At 36.8% G+C, this 20,338-nt stretch overlaps 1 protein-coding gene and 1 pseudogene across 1 annotated transcript in view; both read right to left on the bottom strand.

Moving 5' to 3' along the window:
• LOC109841479 (calcium-transporting ATPase 1, endoplasmic reticulum-type-like) overlaps positions 1-20,338 on the bottom strand; it is an 83,207-nt gene that overhangs the window by 46,989 nt on the left and 15,880 nt on the right. The window lies entirely within an intron of this gene.
• On the bottom strand, positions 221-1,035 carry LOC109842664 (annotated as a pseudogene).

Genomic DNA, 20,338 nt, shown 5'->3' with positions numbered 1-20,338 from the left:
GCTTTGAAACAGATAAAAGCCAATTAGCACATCGTATAATGAACTTGTAAATACCAAAATTTGAACCTCAGAAATGTTTTCAAGATTTCTTTCAGCTACAATCTGCTCCAGACAAGCTGTAAAGCGTCAATTATTTATACTGCATCCACGCAAAAAAGTTTCAATACAGTACAATAATTTGACTGCAATTTTGGCTAGCAAGCCTCCTAATTAATGAATCTAAGCTACGCTGCACTATAATCACCTAAATCATAAGTTGGTGATACCCCAGCACCTTCCTAAAGTACAAAAATGCGTGTAAAATTTTCAAATATAGCACTATGTTTATCCGGTTAATCATCTTTGCGCTTTGAAGAATGTTTGTCCATACTTGCAGAGCTCGTGCACCTACGGACGAACTTAAGAACCTCATCGATAAGTATCACAGGAAAGGCAACAGCCAACACCAAAAGCCACTCATTGAAGCTAAGTGCCACAATCCCAAACACTTGAGCAAGGAATGGTACGTAAAGAATGACAAAGTGCAAGCCAAAGGACACCGACATTGCTAACATAAGCCAGGGGTTAACCCAGGGGGGCATGCTCAAGAGACTGACATCTTCAGAGAGAGCATTGAGAGAGTTGAACATTTCGATGGCAACAAGGACTGAGAGAGAAAGAGCCATTGCCTTCACTTTGCCAGACTGGAATTAGTCGCAAGGGTTTTCATCGAAGGAGTAAGTTAGTGATCCTGCAGTGAAGGGTGAGGCCTTGAAGTCCTTCCATGTTGAGCATTGGTCCCAGTTAGAAAGCTGGGAGTAGCTGACGAGAGTGTGGCCGTCGCCACTCAAGTCTATGCCTAAGAAGGAGCCGTGGGTGTACCATATGATAAAGACACCTACAGTAGCGATTCCCACGTATAATCCAATTACCTGAATGGGTGTCATTTACTTAAAACAATGGCATATAAAAGATATACATAGGTAAATAATATAGGTAAACGGGCCAGTAAATTTAATCACTATCAGCAAGACATGATTATGGTCAGAATCTTCAACCAATCCTTCAAAAACCGGTCGACCGTCGCGCCATGCGCGGTCGACCGCGCCTCAGTCAAAATGCGCCCTTCGTCGTTTTGCTTGAACTTCGTCGTCGTCGTCGATCCTGTTCCTCCTGTTCCACTTTGTTCCTCTTCATTCTGAAGTATAGGGCAGGTCTGATAGTTAGCCTTCATATATCCTAACAATCTCCCACTTGGATACTAACTATCAATCTCTTTCAGCTCTCTCTGTGGCGACGGCCTCCATATCATTAAGTAATGAGGCCAACTGAAGTTGAACACAACTTCAGTTTCTCTGTAGTGACAACCTTGGTAAGCATATCGGCCGGGTTCTTGCTTTCTTGAATCTTCACAAGTTTTAACATGTCCTCGTCCAACGCTGATCTTATGAAATGGTAGCGAACCTGTATGTGTTTGGTCCTTGTATGAAAAGCGGGATTCTTCGCCAAATGAATTGCGCTCTGGTAGCGAACCTGTATGTGTTTGGTCCTTGTATGAAAAGCGGGATTCTTCGCCAAATGAATTGCGCTCTGGCTATCACAATGCAAGACACTCTTCTCACTCTTCTGTCCCAGCTCTTCCAAGAAACCTTGCAACCATATCATCTCCTTGCTTGCCTCTGTCACAGCAACATATTCAGCCTCCGTCGGTTATAAAGCAACGATCTTTTGCAACTGAGAAACCCAACTAATAGCTGTAGAGCCCAAAGTGAATACGTATCTTTTGCAACTGAGAAACCCAACTAATAGCTGTAGAGCCCAAAGTGAATACGTATCTTGTAGTGCTCCTTCTCTGGTCTATCTCACCAGCATAGTCTGCATCAACAAAATCCTGCATAACTAACTTGCCTCTCCTGAAGCATAAACAGTTGGGAGACTCTTGGATTCAAATCCGAAAGGAGGAGATTTCCAATGAGCCAAAGACTGATTGGACCATTGGAGCAGATGGAGGTCTACGGATGAAGGGTAGATTGGTCATGCCAGCCAGTGCAGAGCTGAAGAGGGAGCTATTTGATGAGGCACACCGTACTCGGTACACGGTGCATCCAGGAACCACCAAAATGTACAAGGACTTGAAGAGATATTTCTGGTGGAGAGGTATGCGTAGAGAGGTTGCAGACTATGTGGCTAGATGTTTTACCTGTCAGCAGGTAAAGGCAGAGCATCAAAGACCGGCAGGGACCCTTCAGCCTTTGCCTATTCCGGAGTAGAAGTGGGCGGATATTTCCATGGATTTTATTGTAGGGTTGCCGAAGTCGAAGAAGGGGAATGATTCTGTTTGGGTGATAGTGGACCGGTTGACGAAGTCAGCGCATTTTATTCCAGTGAGGACCACTTACACAGCCGAGTCGTATACGAGGATATTCATTCGGGAGATAGTTCGACTCCATGGAGTTCCAGATACGATCGTATTGGATCGAGGATCAGTTTTCACTTCACACTTTTGGAGGAGTTTCCAGGACTCATTTGGCAGCAGGCTATCTTATAGCAGTGTATTCCACCCGCAGACGGATGGTCAGACTGAGAGGGTGAATCAGGTATTAGAGGACATGTTGAGGGCATGTGTCATTGACTTCCAAGGCAGCTGGGAGGATCATATTCCATTGATAGAATTCGCTTATAACAACAGTTATCAAGCGACGATCAGCATGGCTCCGTATGAGGCATTGTACGGGAGGCCCTGTAGATCACCGATATGCTGGGCAGAGCCAGAGGATAGCTTGATGCTTGGGCCAGAGCTTGTGAGGCAGACTACTGAGAAGGTAGCATTGATCAGAGAGCGGATTCTAGCCTTATGCAGATAAGAGAAGAGCTATGCAGATAAGAGGCGAAGACCACTAGAGTTTCACATTGGAGATTTGGTTATGTTGAAGGTATCACCTATGAAAGGCGTGCAGCGATTCGGGAGGCGAAGGAATCTTGCAACGAGATATATTGGACCTTTCCAGATTTTGGAGCGTATTGGAGCGGTGTCATACAGACTAGATCTTCCAGCATCTATGTCTAGTGTGCACAATGTGTTCCACATCTCTATGCTCAAGAAGCACTTGCATGATGAGGAGCAGCAGCGAGTGTTGGATATACCGGAGATTGAGCTTCGGGATGATTTGTCTACTATTGAGATTCCAGTGTCTATTCTTGCTAGAGAAAACAAGAGACTCAGGAACAAGGTGATTCCATTGGTGAAAGTTCAATGGAACCGAAGTGGAGTTGAGGAAGCTTCTTGGGAGCGCGAGGAGGACATGCGACGCGACTACCCACATTTGTTTGATCAGGTAAATAAATTTTTATGACAAGTGACTTATATTATGTTGATATATATTTGGTTAGATCTATTTAACACTAGAATGAGAATATCTTCGCCCAATTCTTAATCTTTTGGAACACATGGTATATGTATGGGGGGTTCCTTGTTTGGATTTTTCACCCGATGTACTAGTTCCACTAAATTAAGGCTTGAGCGAGAATATTATCATTTTGGACGGTTAAGTATAAATATCCATAAACGCTCATCTAGAATCTCATATTTCGAGATGAGTATGATTTTCGAATTTCGAGGACGAAATTCTTTTAAGGGGGGAAGAATGTAGAACCCCGTAAAATTTTATAAGGATATATAGATATTGAATTATTAGTGATGAATAATTCTTTTGTGAAAATTTATCATATATACATATATATATATTGGGCATAGCAGGCAGTTGTTCTGCTGTGCGGTCGACCGCGATGTGCGCGGCGGTCGACCGCACAGCAGTCGGGCACTCAGGGGACTTTTCTCCTGTTGTGCGGTCGACCGCGCTGGGCGCGGCGGTCGACCGCACAGCAGGCAGAGAGTTTTTCTGTGTTGGGTCTTAACGGGTTTCGGGTCGAGTTCGGGTCGGGTTGTGGGGATAGTATATATACTATTATACCCAAGAGAGCCCCATTTTTCCATCTGATATTAGAACCCTAGCCCCCTCTCTCCCCTCAAACCCTAGTTTCTCACTCCTTGGTGATTTGGAGGAGCTTTGGATAGTTTCTCACTCCTTGGTGATTTGGAGGAGCTTTGGAGGGCTTTTCAGCGAATTGTTGGTGGATTCAGCGAGAGGGATCATCTTCCTCCAGATCTAGGGCTTCGTTTTCGTCGTAGGCGAGTAACATCCCGCCCAACTTCATCCCTTTTCCTTTTTATGCTTGGATTTGAGTTTTATTCGGTTTTTATTGAGCCCAAAATCGTATTTTTGTGTAGATAAGTAGATCTTATGGCATGGGATGCAAGAATCATATATTTCAGTCTTAAAAAAGTTCACTAATGATGTTTAATTAAATGAGTTTTTGATTTGAAGCACTTTTATGAGAGTTAAACTCATTTTTACTATTTAAGAACTTTTAAAATCATGTTGTTTAAGTTTTGGGATTTTTGATAATGAGGTTTTAACCATTTAAACTTGTTGTTTATTGTCATAGTTCTCTATTAAAAGGTTATAGTATAATTGGTATAGAAATCCCCAAGTTTTTGTATGAGTTCGGTAGCTGACAGAACCCAGAATGAGGTTCTGTCCGCCCAGCGGTCGACCGCATAGGACTCAGCGGTCGACCGTCGCGCGTTCCTGCCTGCAGAATCGTTTCTGCGCTTTGGGCGGTCGACCGGCATGACCTCTGCGGTCGACCGCCGCTCAGCTTCTGAGCCCAGTAGTTCTCGGGCCTGCGAGCGGTCGACCGGAGTGGGTTCTGCGGTCGACCGCCGCACAGTTTTTCCTGCCCTGTTTGTTTCTGCTGTATAGTACACTCGTTAGAGCGCTTGCCTCGATCACCTAACTTTGATCTTCAGTTGTACTAAGCATCTATGCATGATAGATGGCCTGAAATACTTGCCTAGAATCACACGACGAGTTGAGTGTGAGTTTTGCATAAGTAAACCATGCCTTGTATATCACTAATACTTGCTCAGTTGCACAGTCCTCGTGTTGGACTATAATCCATAGAAGTCCTCGTGTTGGCCTATAATCCATTTCAGTCCTCGTGTTGGGCAATTATCCATTTATCTCACGTGTTGGGAAATCTCTATATCTAATTCATGTACTGGACATCTTTATTAACCATGCATGCGACATTTCACATGAGTTATGACATGACACTCATGAAGAATATGACACCACATATATTGAGAGTATGATATGCCACTTATGTCAAATACGACATGGTAATTATGTGGGACGTCACATAATACAATATATATATGTTCGGAGACATGTTGTATTTTCTTTTTGCTTATTTCTGTTTACATATTAGACTCCGGGTTTGGTACTTAAGGATTTTCAATTTGGGATACAAGGTATATACATGAGGGTTTCCTTGTTTGGATTATTTCGCTCGACGTACCTATGCCCGTGTTGAAACTTCATAAGTACTAAGACCCATTGTTTATTGTTAGGGTAATTGTTTATACATATATATACTTTGTGATAACTGTATTTTTCTTATACAATGAGCCCTCCCCCTTGGGATTGGTTGTGATGTTGCTCGCTAGCGCTTTGACGCTCGTTGTCCCTCCCCCTTTCAGGTCACGAGCCAGGAGCCCGGAGAGTCGCAGGTTGATGGCGACACACTTTAGTGTTCGACTGTCTACTCTAGCTATGCTTTATTTTGGAGCTCCACTATAGACTTTGTTTAGACATTTGAGGACTTTATTCTAGATGTTGTAAAGGCTGTGTGCCTTATTTCATGTATTCAGACTTGTTGTATTTGAGATGTATTAAGAACTCCAGTTTGTTCATTATAGACATTGACTTTATATTCCTGTGTGTTGGATGATGAAATACTATTTGATCTTTATCGTTTCATCGGTTATCTCTTGTAATATCTCTTACTTGCTTTTGTACCTACACCTATTATTGACCCACTAGAGTGATAAAATTGTGATGGTGAAACATGTTATTGCACGGTGTAGTGCATGGCAGGTTTGACATTCTTGGCTTCACCTCGGACTGCAGCCTTGTGTGAACCCAGGGGCGTCACAATTTCTTTCTTACTCAACTTTCAAACACAAGATCCGGAAGGGTACGGATTTGATTTGATTATTTCGAATCCCCAACAAACTCACCCCTGAAAAGATGAAAATCACAAAAATAAAAAGCTAAAATTTCAAAACTCGACAAAGAAAAGAGTAATTGTTTGATATTCTTTCATTAATATATATAAATGTAAGTTATAATTTAAGGTTTACTATTCTTTTACAGAATATAAAATTAGTCTAAATTGATGCCAGTAAAACATAACAATAACAATAGATTAAAAATATCCAGTTAAGGAATAAAAATTTAAAAATATATATGATAGATTAAAAATTAACGTTACTATATTAATTAAGGTAACTACATATAATTTTACCAATATGTTAGAGCAGCAAAAACAATATGAGTACTATTAATTGATAAAAGACTAAATCACATAAAATTGATAAACGAGGTTCGGCAACGTGCCTACTTTCCTCCCTTGCCCTTTCCTCAATCATTGCCCCTTCCTCGAGCAAACAATCCTTATGCATGTTCTTTGTTACCACCAGTAGCCATATCACTGGTTGCAATCTTCCGAACATTATCTGCTAGAAGTGTCATTCTAGTCTTATGCATCGTCAAATTGTCTCTCACAAGCATCAGTATTTGCACTAGGTTCTCATAGGACTTTGGTAAAGAAAGAAGTAGTAGAAACGCTTGATCCTCATCTTCTACTATCACATCAATGTCCTTCAAGTCTGATATGATCCTATCAAACTTGTAGATGTATTCCCGGATTGATAAGTCCTCATCCATCTTGTAAGTATACAATTTGGACTTTAAATAGATCCGATTCGTTAGACTCTTCGTTATGAATGTGCTTTCTAACTTCGACCACACGCCTGCAGCTGTTTCCTCTCCATCTACCAAGAAAGCTACATCCCTCTCAAGGCATAAAATAATTGATGCCCGTGCTTCCAGATCTAGCTCCTCCCAATCCTCATCTAACATATCTTTGTGCTCCTTCTCTTTTCCTACCGAAGCCTTGTGCAATTTTTGCAAAATCAACGAGTTTTTCATTTGTATCCTCCAATAAAAAAATCATTCTTCCTATTGAAATTTTTCATCTCGTACTTTTCAACTTTAATTGTTTTACTTATAGACGTCATTCTTCGTTTGTATTAATAAATCCGCTTCTCTTGGGAATTCTAACAAATACCTTGTGTTTACCACATAATAATCAAGCACCATCTCAGATCAGAAATTTTACCACATCTAATCTGAATAAAAGGGCTCTGATACAAATTGTTAGAGGGGCCGACACGCCCACCCCAATGCGGAAGCAATATCACCCGAGAGAGAGCCAGGCTTTTGTTGTCACAAAATCTCAAGTCAACCTATATATTCCCGTTTCACCGAGGAAACAAGAACATAAGTGAAATATCTCAACAAAGTGAGATATACATTTTTCCTCTCAGCAGTTCTAGGACTGGATGTCGAGGCAACCTACAATCAATAGCCAACACACAGTAAAGACACGTGATTTACGTGGTTCGGCAAACTTGCCTACGTCCACGGAAGGGGGAAAAGGGGATTTCACTATAAGGAGAATACCAACTTGTACAACCCACAAGCTCTCTCTTTTCTTCTCTCCTTAAAATCTCTCCACACTTCCTCTTCTAAACCTCTCTTCTTCTTCTCTCTTTTTATAGGAGAAACTAGAGACATGCTCCTCCGAAATATTCTCCATGCTTTGGTAAAGCCCCCCGAAAAATGCTCCATGTTTCGGGGAGTGTGTCCCCCAAAACACGCTCCATGTTTCGTGGGTTCATAGTTCATCATATCAGCTATTATATATATAGAATTTCATAGACTTGTACATGTTATGAAAAATATTTGATATAGTATTTAACGTATCAGATATTCTATATGCAGAATTTTTTCTTTTGTTTTATTTTGTAAATACTATCATTCACTTATTGAGAAGTGTGTTCCTCTTTGGTTTTGTTAATGATTGTCAATATAATTGAGTAAGCCATAAAATACATATAGATAGAGAAATAAATTATTCTTGTAAGGTTACTAAGTTAATGTTGGCATCGAGGGAGAGAGAAGGAAGCTAGAAGTGATCGCGTTGGGAATTGGATTTTTGGGTCTAGCCCCAGGGTTGATATCGATAGGATTTTTTTAATTCATGAGTAGTTTTCTGATTTTATGTTCTGAAACTTATATGCTGATTTTGAATTAATGGCATCTTTTTATAATAAAAGTGCAAGTAACAAACAAATCAAATTTTGTAAGTCTGTGCCCGACCCGGTCATTTGCAATTAGAAGTATGGCTAAGCGTGATGTGATTGAAATCTCTTCGAGTGATGAAGAATCATTTAGGAAAAAACCAATATCAAGCAAAATGTTATCAGACGATGAAGAAGAACCGTTTATAGAAGAATACTTTAATGACGAGGAGGACAAGAAATATGAAGCAAGGAAGAAAAAGAAGAAAGAGGCCTACGATTCAGACTATATGAACCCAGTGAAGATGAACTTGAAAAAGCTCAATTTTCTTTTGAGAGTGATGTCCCAAAAATGAAGGTCAAAAATTACTAATGTTGAAGCCTCTTGCTTGATCACCCATAACATAGTTAAAATTGAAGATGAAGAAGAGGCTAATAAAGTTTTTAAAGAAGTAATGACATCGCTAGGAGCTGCTTGGGAGTATCGTCAGACACGAAAGAAATGAGTTAAGAAAACCTTATATAATTCGTAACAAATAAATAAAATGATGTAGGAGTGAGTTGAGTGTTGAAGTGAGTGAGTCTTTTTTTTTTGGTCTGGTCTTTGTTAGTGAGTCAAAATTTGTGAACTTTTATTAGCACATCTCGTTCCTTTTCTAATAACTCAAAAGATAAGGAAAGTAGCAAAGAGGTAAATATAAGGACTAGTTTATTGTCATTTACTTAGTTGATTTTTTATTCAAAGGTCGGTTGATTTTAAATAAATTTTATCTTCACATCTCATCTCATGCCCCATATATATCAAATAAGAATATATTTCTTTTAGTTAGTACGTGCCTTTTCTAGATGCTTTTCTTAAGACCTCTCCTTCTTAAATTTTTCATAACTTTTATAACTTTGACAAATTGTATTTCATAATGGATATTCCTTTATTAGCATTTACACAAATCTATTGTATTACTTTTATGAAGTAAATTCGGAATGTACATCTATAAATGCTTCACTAATAACCATCAAACCTACATCATCTATAAGTAGCACTCTCATTTGGTGCCCCGAACCACCAAACTTTGATCTCCAAAGGAAATAAATGAACACAATGGTTTCTTCATTCCTATTCTTTTTCTTCCTCTTCTCTTCAAATCTATGTCAATTTGTTACATCCATAAACCAAAATAACACCAATGATAATCTGAAGACTTACATAATTCAAGTTGCTCCACCAAAAAAAGCTCATTTGGACCAAAATGAGCTTAGGAAATGGTATAGATCATTTTTGCCCAATAACTCCGAAGAATTTGCTCGGTCGCGAATGATCTACTATTATGATACTGCATTTACGGGGTTCGCAATAAGGCTTACGCCTGAAGAATTGAAGGAGATCGAGAAGAAGGAAGGATTCTTGGGAGCATACCCTGACAGTGTGCATCATCAAGATTCACCTAATATTAGAGAGGCATATTGAAAACAGTAGTAAGAAATATTAGTTGGCATTCAACTTTTATCTTATATGGTTTCTTAACATGCATAATGTGCAACGCACGTTTTGCATACTAGTTTTCCTAAAAAGTAATTAACTAGCTCCATTGTAGAACTACTCGACATTAAATAAGAGTAATTTTATTTCAAAATTTTGATGAATAAAACTAAAATCCCTAAAACGACGTAACTTGAAAAGCAAAATATGAAAATTTTGGAGGAAACTTGTTGTTCGAGAAAGTTTTGGCCATTGTGGTGTTCATAGCTGCTGTCGATTTGGAGAAAACTTAATAAATTCCTCGAATATATGTCTGAAATAGAGAGGAATTTTGTAGAGATTTCATATTTCTCTGGAAATTAAATTCGGATTTGTACCCGACTTTTAAGAGGCTGGAGCGGAGTTGGTTCGTATACTAATTACGCTCACGTCAAATCTCAACATAAATTACAAAAAAAAACCCTTATATATTTTCTTTTCTCAAAACAAACGTTGATCTGAAAAGTAATTTAACCAAAAAACCTTGTTTAGACTGTTTTTTTTGTCTTTTTTTAATAAACGAAGAGTACCCTTTTTTATATAGAGTATCATTATTTTAGACGTCTTAACAAACATCTGCATATGAAATTTCTAAATCAATAATAACATGATTATATTTTACTTTACCAAAAAACTAACTTCTACCATCCATTTTCTTCCTTTTCCATTTGAAACTCTGTAAGTTCTTTTCTGATCTAGAGTTTGCATCTCTTTAGATCTATTTGCATGGGAGTGGGTCGTTTGAGCTGCGCATGTGAATTTTTTTTTTTTTTTTTGGTGGGGGATGGGGGCAAATTTGTCATTTCACACCTCATGCGCAGCTGAAACGGCCCGCTCCCATATGGATCGTTCTGAGAAGAAGTGTATTTTCAAGACATGCAAGTGTCTATTTATAATCTTAATGATTTTAATATCTTTCTTAGATAAAGGGTTTTTAGCTTTTAAACAATGGAATTCCTCAAAAATTCTATCATTTTTAATAATCTACACGTTCTTGGTTGTTGTTTTCTTTTTTTTTTTTTTTTTTGCATCTGCGTGTTTGCCATTGAGAAATGACTAATTTTCAAGATATTGAGTTTGAGAATAAGATGGTTCATAAATCAGTTCCGGAGTCATCTGTAATCATGGAATATATTTGGAATCGAATGAAAAATTATATAAGATGATTATAAGATCGACAATATTTTAAGTATTAAAATATTGAACAACTAAAAACTGCCATGTGCACAAATAAGAGTAATAGAAATGATAACATTATGAATAACAACTAAATGTAAGTAAAAACTGCCATGTGCACAAATAAGAGTAATAGAAATGATAACATTATGAATAACAACTAAATGTAAGAAATAGAATAGGGAACGAGTGCATTAGTTATGAGGATAGAGATTGTGAAAGCTTAGTTAAAACTAGCAATTAGTTATGAGGATAGAGATTGCGCATAATTAGTTAAAACTAGTAAAATTCGATTGTGATAGTTTGATCTCGTCCAACTGAGACTAAATGCACTAATTAGAAAAGATAATGAGATTATGGTTAACTAAGAAGGAATATTAGAGCTTGGCCCCAGAGACCTCTTTTTTTTTATATAATAGGTTGGCCCCAGAGACTTAGTTACATACGATGAAAGCAATATAATAGTGATTTACCTTTATGGAAAAAGGCCAAATTTAATTAACCTAATAAAGAGTAGCTTACATCCATAGAAAGTAATAGAATTTCGTGTAAATGGCCCAAAAGTTTTGGTATAATGTTGTTGTTGTTGTGTATCTATATTACTTTGAGAAAATAAATAAAAATATTTATATATCATACTCAATTTAACTCGTAAAAAATCTTGAAATTTCAAAACTTATAACTAATACACATCGAATCTAGAAATTATAAGCAAATTGTAGAAGATTAAATTTTGCAAAAAGCAACACAAAGTTTTAAGAATTGGGAAAAAATACCCTTAAAATTTCAAAGTTGTAAGAAATATCTTGACATTTGAAAACTTACCACCAACATATGAAATATTAAAATTACAAGCACCCAACTTAAAATTTAATTTTTTGAAAAAAACACTCCCCAAGTTTTAAAAATTGTAAAACTCACCCCTGAAAAGATGAAAATCACAAAAATAAAAAGCTAAAATTTCAAAACTCGACAAAGAAAAGAGTAATTGTTTGATATTCTTTCATTAAGATATATAAATATAAGTTATAATTTAAGGTTTACTATTCTTTTTGGAATATAAAATTAGTCTAAGTTGATGCCAGTAAAACATAACAATTACAATAGATTAAAAATATCCAGTTAAGGAATAAAAATTTAAAAAATATATGATAGATTAAAAATTAACGTTACTCTATTGATTAAAGTAGCTGCATATAATTTTACCAATATGTTAGAGCATCAAAAAATTTATGAGTACTATTAATTGATAAAAGATCGAATCGCATAAAATTGATAAACGAGGTTCGGCAACGTGCCTACTTTCCTCCCTTGCCCTTTCCTTGATCATTGCCCCTTCCTCTAGCAAGCAATCCTTATGCATGTTCTTTGTTACCACCAGTAACCATATCACTGGTTGCAATCTTCCTAACATTATTTGTTAGAAGTGTCATTCTAGTCTCATCCATCGTCAAATTGTCTCTCACAAGCATCAGTGTTTGCTCTAGGTTCTCATAGGACTTCGGTAAAGAAAGAAGTAGAAGAAGCGCTTGATCCTCATCTTCTACTATCACATCAATGTCCTTCAAGTCCGATATGATCCTATCAAACTTGTTGATGTATTCCCGGATTGATAAGCTCTCCTCCATCTTATAAGTATACAATTTGGACTTTAAATAGATCCGATTCGTTAGACTCTTCATTATGAATGTGCTTTCTAACGTCGACCACACACCTACAACTGTTTCCTCTCCATCTACCAAGAAAGTTACATCCCTCTCAAGGCATAGGATAATTGACGCTCGTGCTTCCAGATCTAGTTCCTCCCAATTCTCATCTGACATATCTTTGTGCTTCTTCTCTTTTCCTACCGAAGCCTTGTGCAATTTTTGCAAAATCAACGAGTTTTTTATTTGCATCATCCAATAGAAAAAATCATTCTTCCCATTAAACTTTTCCATCTCGTACTTTTCAACTTTAACTGTTTTACTTATAGACGCCATTCTCCATTTGTATTAATAAATCCGCTTCTCTTTGGAATTCTAACAAATACCTTGTGTTTACCACACAATAATCAAGCACCACCTCAGATCAGAAATTTTACCACATCTAATCTTAATAAAAGGGCTCTGATACCAATTGTTAGAGGGGCCGACACGCCCACCCCAACGCGGAAGCGATATCACCCGAGAGAGAGCCAGGCTTTTGTTGTCACAAAATCTCAAGTTAACCTATATATTCCCGTTTTACCAAGGAAACAAGAACAGAAGTAAAATATCTCAACAAAGTGAGATATACACTCTTCCTCTCAGCAGTTCTAGGACTGGATGTCGAGGGAACCTACAATCAATAGCCAACACATAGTAAAGACACGTGATTTACGTGGTTCGGCAAACTTGTATACGTCCATGGAAGGGGGAAAAGGGGATTTTCACTATAAGAAGAATACCAACTTGTACAACCCACAAGCTCTCTCTTTTCTTCTCTCTTTAAAATCTCTCCACACTTCCTCTTCTAAATCTCTCTTCTTCTTCTCTCTATTTATAGGAGAAACTAGAGACATGCTCCCCCTAAATATGTTCCATGCTTCGGTGATGCCCCCCGAAACATGCTCCATGTTTCGGGGAGTGTGTCCCCCAAAACACGCACCATGTTTCAGGAGTTCATAGTTCATCATATCAGCTATTATATATATAGAATTTCATAGACTTGTACATGTTATGAAAAATATTTGATATAGTATTTAACGTATCAGATATTCTATATGCAGAATTTTTTCTTTTGTTTTATTTTGTAAATACTATCATTCACTTATTGAGAAGTGTGTTCCTCTTTGGTTTTGTTAATGATTGTCAATATAATTGAGTAAGCCATAAAATACATATAGATAGAGAAATAAATTATTCTTGTAAGGTTACTAAGTTAATGTTGGCATCGAGGGAGATAGAAGGAAGGGAGAAGTGATCGCGTTGGGAATTGGATTTTTGGGTCTAGCCCCAGGGTTGATATCGAGGGGATTTTTTTAGTTCATGAGTAGTTTTCTAATTTTATGTTCTGAAACTTATATGTTGATTTTGAATTAATGGCATCTTTTTATAATAAAAGTGCAAGTAACAAACAAATCAAATTTTGTAAGTCTGTACCCGACCCGGCCATTTGCAATTAGAAGTATGGCTAAGCGTGATGTGATTGAAATCTCTTCGAGTGATGAAGAATCATTTGGGAAAAAACCAATATTAAGCAAACTGTTATCAGACAATGAAGAAGAACCGTCTGTAGAAGAATACTTCAATGACGAGGAGGGTAAGAAATATGAAGTAAGGAAGAAAAAGAAGAAAGAGGCCTACGATTCAGACTATATGAACCCAGTGAAGATGAACTTGAAAAAGCTCAATTTTCTTTTGAGAGTGATGTCCCAAAAATGAAGGTCAAAAATTACTAATGTTGAAGCCTCTTGCTTGATCACCCATAACATAGTTAAAATTAAAGATGAAGAAGAGGCTAATAAAGTTTTTAAAGAAGTAATGACATTGCTTGGAGCTGCTTGGGAGTATCGTCAGACACGAAAGAAATGAGTTAAGAAAACCTGATATAATTTCGTATCAAATAAATAAAATGATGTAGGAGTGAGTTGAGTGTTGAAGTGAGTGAGTTTTTTTTTTTTTTTTTTTGGGTCTGGTCTTTATTAGTGAGTCAAAATTTGTGAACTTTTATTAGCACATCTCGTTCCTTTTCTAATAACTCAAAAGGTAAGGAAAGTAGCAAAGAGGTAAATATAAGGACTAGTTTATTGTCATTTACTTAGTTGCTTTTTTATTCAAAGGTCGGTTGTCACGCCCCGGGTCCAAAACGTGACAATTTGGAGCGTGACTCGGTCGGCAATGCAACCATACGGTTACATTCACGCCTCTGGATCATCCTGTATACAGATATATTACCAAAAGAACTACTACATAGAGCATATAACTAAAATAGCAAAGGAACTAGATAGATAAAGAAACTCTGAAAAAGACAAATTTCTCTTACATGTACACAACTCTTTAAAGTAGGAAAGAGGAAAAAATACATCTTAGTCTGAAGTACCATAAGTGATTACAAGAAAGACTCAATAACTGAAGCTGAGAGAGAGATAGTGATCACTGACGCTGGTCTTAATCTTTAAAGTACTCTTGGTCCTGCAAAGAAAGAACAAATCCCAAGTCTGGGGCATGCAAACCCCAGGGGAGTCAGAAAACTCCCAGCAAGCATGTAAAATGAGGAAATTATGCACGTGTGAGTATAAGTGGTAGATATAAAGAAAAGATAAATTCTAAAATTTCAGTGATAAAAGAAAAGCTATTTTTATAAATCAAAATAAGATGAAACCTCAGTTAAAGATAATAACTCCTAAAGTTCTATACACAACAATATCAAATATACAACATCCATACTTCATCCAGGTCCATACCGTACCTGCCAAATCTATCACAAGCATAAAAACACATTATTCTTATTTTTACATGTTATTTGAATTAGAGAAGAATATTTTCATGTATATAAATCGGTTCCCCGTAAACCGTCCCAGGAACACGGCTTCAAGTCAGGAATTTGCTCTTTGGCCCATGTATATATATAACTCAGGATATCAGGAGTGCGCATATGCCCGTTTATATACATGTTATATTCTTCGTCTAATTCCCCTTTTAAAACCCCATGTTTTGTCGATTAAATTTTAAATGACTGTGCATGAAATGTTGTGCACTAACCACAGAGTTACCGTGGAACGACTTCTGTAAAACTATGAAAATAACCGTGACCCAGAACATGTCCAATCAAGAAAGGTGCATCGTCTAGTCGATGCTATAATAGTAATAGCCAAGGAAAATTCTCATATCGGGATGTCGATATCGAGAGCATAGCCATGCTATGAAAGCACGCTTATAAGTCACACATTTAACAGGAGTCGTCTTCATACACAGTCTCTCCTATTGGATGACAACTAGGTGATCAAGCAACAATTTTCATACAGTCATGCATGTCAAACACAGTAAGCTCATAACCCGTACAAATTGATAATATATGTATCATGTGGTCTAATAGTGGATCTAAACCGGGTCGGTTTTGGGTTCACAAAGAAAGACTGGTTGATCTTCAACAACAGGATGTAACTCATTAATATCTTAACATAATCAACATTAATTTGTAATAACTCGCTGAACCACTTGCAAAAGCTATTGATTTTCTAGCCTTTATACTTCCAGTATGATAATTAAGTCTAATGCAACCCTATAACAGCGATGAAATCTCATTAAGCCTAAGCAAGTTCCCAACTAAAAATAATCTGAAGTTGACATACACTACAAAATAGTATATGCAATATAATCATGTGTTTCGTAGCAACTAAAACAGGATGTTGTAAGTTTAGCAAGCAAGGTCAAATGTCATACTTGGAAATCTGGACTTCTAGCACACCTTGGTCTCTTACTAAATACAATATTTTTCTAGATCTGTTACCAAAATTTTTGGCAAAGGGTCATAATAAAGTACTTTATACACGGTTATAATTTTGTTCCAAGTAAAAAGAAAAAAAAACAATTCATTCAATCACTTCACACACATCAAGCTTTAATTACCATTATTGATGGACTTAAATCCATATCTCAAGCACAACAAAATCAAATCAGAATCAAAATTGAACAGATCAAATAATCATGAAAATAATTGAGAAAGTTAAAAAAGAATGCTTGACTAAAGTAAAAATTTTAGAAAAGAATTTGGGGAAAGATATGATTGCATAACAATGAGCAATAGCAAAAATGCTTGCAATAAAACAGTCATATGAATTGAAGATAACAAAAACAAGTTAAAATATACTTGCATAATAATAATGAGAACGAATTCAACAAAGAGCAAGACAAAAATGCTTGCCGTCGAGGGGCCGTTGGCATAACATCGAACATATGGCGTGCGATCTTGACGGCAATGGCGGAGCTCGGGGAGATGCGGTGGTTTGGGCAGCGAACCTTAGAGGGTTGACGGAGTGGATCTAGGGGTTCGGCGTTGGCGTCGTCGGAGGTGGACGACGGCGAGGTGGCAGGGGGTGGAGGAGCTCGGATCTAGGTTGTTTGAAGGTGGCGAAGGAGATGGAGAGGAGGTTGACGGCGTCGGGTCTGAGGGAGCGGTAACGGGGCTCGGTTGAGGAGGATGAGCGGGAAGAAGGAGGGTGTTGGGTGTCTTGGGTTTGAAGAGAACATGAGGAGGTGGGGTTGGTTTGTTCGCTGGAGGATGCGGGAGAGGAGAGATATGTGTGAGGTAATTAAGAGGAGAGAGATAATTATGGAGGAAAAATGGTATGAATTAAACCTGATTAAGGGGGTGATTGGAGCCGGTTATGGAAGAGGGTTAATAAGGAAAGAAAATTAAAAGAGAGAATAAATGGGGAGAGAAAGAAATCAATTAATAACGTGATTATGGGGATTTACACGTGATTAAGGGAAATGAAAAGGGTAGAGAAAAAGGAAGGAAATAATTGTGAGAGAAAAACGTGATTATGGAAAATGAGGGAATGATTATGGAGATATATTACCATAAACATGAGAATAACCATAATATTAATAATTTTAAACAAATAATAATATTAACAAAATATTAACGACCAAATATTTATATACATATATTTATATATGTGCTAATGTACTATGCTCAGGTTTACATTAATAATAATAAGATTATTAATAATATAAATGACCAAATATTAACCTAAAAGTATTCACTGCAACTATTAAATTTATTTTTAGCAAAACCAAAAAAAATATAAGACTATATTTTAGAATCGTAGAGAATTATAAGAAAATCAAGAAAATATAATTACTCTTTTGAAAATAATAATTTAACATTTTAAGGTACCAGAAAAATTATTTTAACTAGTATAAAAAATTTCATGATTCTTACATTCTACCCCCCTTAAAACAAATTCCGTCCTCGGAATTTAATCCAAGCACACAAGAAGCAATGCTCTACCAGAAATAAATAGATATGGTACCCAAAACTAGCTTGTCTCGTATATATCTCATACCACATACTATAAGGTTATTGGAATGACTCTCCATAGTATGAATCCCCTGCGAGATAATTCAAGACGTGATACGTGTAAACCAACTTCTTTCCCAAGTTTGGTCCTAAGGATCGTCACCCTTAGGACCACCACCAATCACAATCTAGTGGAGGAAGATCACGAGCCCCCTCTCACTAAAACATGTATCCCAATATCAATATTACAATGGTGTCTTGAAGGACTCGCTTGACATTCAACACTATGGCATCATAAACATGTATAACCTAAGGTAATTTGATACTAATATAAAACTTGTAGATCCTAGCCTAAGACTTTTCATGAAGTTTTTTTTTCCATTTCTTAAACTTATAGACATGTGGTTGGAACCATGATTCGGTGGCACTTCTCAAGTATTAATATATCTTTTTAGATATCAAGCATCGTGTATTTTCTCGATCATATACTGGGTACATAATCATATAATATCTTCAAATCAAATACTTAACTTTATATGGTTGTTATCTCACAAAATCAAGTTTCCAATATATACCCTCAATATCATCCACATGATTTCTCATTCTTGGATACCATGTATATCATCAAGTACGAACCACATTCAGGATTTATAACCTAGATAATCAATTGCACATACGCCTCAAGATGGATTTGCCTTACATGCATATCTACATCGAGTTAAGCTAAAAAAAAACATTCCTCTCGGCTAAGATACTAGTCTAACTGGAGGTAACTGAGAAGTGTTCAAGTCTATTAATATCCTGATTGGTTAGCACATAAAGAACATCCAAGTTCATTCGCATGACTAGCTGGAGCTAAATGGTTAAATTTTTAGATGATCCATTGACTGAGATAACTTCATCCAAACGACCGGCCATGAACTTGTAGTTGCTGCTAAAGTGAAGGCTAGTGGCTGGATAAACTTTCATGCTAACTTAACTTATGAAGCTTGGGGCTAGTCTACAAAAACTCTATCTATGTACATTGACTAAGTCCGTATACACTTGGCTTAAGAAGGGAAAAGAATTAACTGTTAAGTTAGATATGAATTGGGATGCGGAATCAAAGGAGTAAGCGCAAAAAGATATTGCAAGAGGGAACGACCCTATTATTATACATGCTCAGACTCCTATTCCTATTTTGAAAGATCAAATAGTTATGTACAGGATGAGAGTCCAGTTATCTAATCTGGGCTAATATCACATTCTCAACGTCCTATCTCAAATTCTGTAGAATAGTTATTCCTTCATTGTCCTAGTACAACCTCTTAGTTGACCCATGCACATCTTAATGCTACAAAGTCATATTCAAATTCAAGATGCCTCAAATCAATTATATATCGCTCATCTTAACTTCGAACATAGTCCAAATATACTGTATACCTCTCTTCAAAATTTATATCATTCTAGATGTCATCCTTCTGTTGTGCTACTCTACTAATATTAAAGTTAAACTCATCTCTAAAGATATTTATACTAATCATATATATTCAGATGAAGTACAAATTTTTATATAAATGCTCCTCCATCACTTCTTATAATTTCTCAATTGTCGAGATCGGAAATTTCACCAAATTCTTCTAAGGTGATCTATATGTATGTCCATGCATCTTCAATCACCAAATAAGTCTGATCGAGAATCAAATATCGGAAAAAAAAATCTCATATCATTATAACTCTCTTCTTAGCTTTAGTAAATCTTTATTTCATCCCATGCCCTAGTAAAACTCTTTTCAGCTCTTTGCATATCTCAACATTAAAACTCCAAACTAATATTTGGATATCTCGAATAGTTTTCTTTTTCACCCACCTTGTTTATCACCTTAATCTTGATATAATATGAAGATATCTTCTCAACTCACTTAACATCAAATCCAAATTCTATAAAAAAAAATTTCCCACTCTTGATCCTCTAACTTAGTTTTATTCAAATTTCCTTCATCCAAAATTATGTCCTCAAAATTAAATTCCAAGCACACGGGGGACAACTGGCATAGGGGGTCGACCTTTTAGAGTCATAGCGATCACCTAAAGGAGATTGATCAAGATTAGGACAAAGAATCAGGATATTAGGAGTAAAGGGATGTAATTCTGGAAAGGAAAGAACCTATTCTATACATGCTCCATATTTTTGGTCTAATCTTAATTTGTATCTGTATACAGGATGAGACAACAATTTCTAAACCTGGCTCTGATACCACTAAAACCTTGTCACGCCCCGGGTCCAAAACATGACAATTTGGAGCGTGACTCGGTCGGCAATGCAACCATACGGTTACATTCACGCCTCTGGATCATCCTGAATACAGATATATTACCAAAAGAACTACTACATAGAGCATATAACTAAAATAGCAAAGGAACTAGATAGA

Source organism: Asparagus officinalis, chromosome 5 (assembly GCF_001876935.1).
Source record: "Asparagus officinalis chromosome 5, Aspof.V1, whole genome shotgun sequence".
NCBI lineage: Eukaryota > Viridiplantae > Streptophyta > Magnoliopsida > Asparagales > Asparagaceae > Asparagus > Asparagus officinalis.
This window is presented reverse-complemented; position numbering and strand designations above follow the sequence as displayed.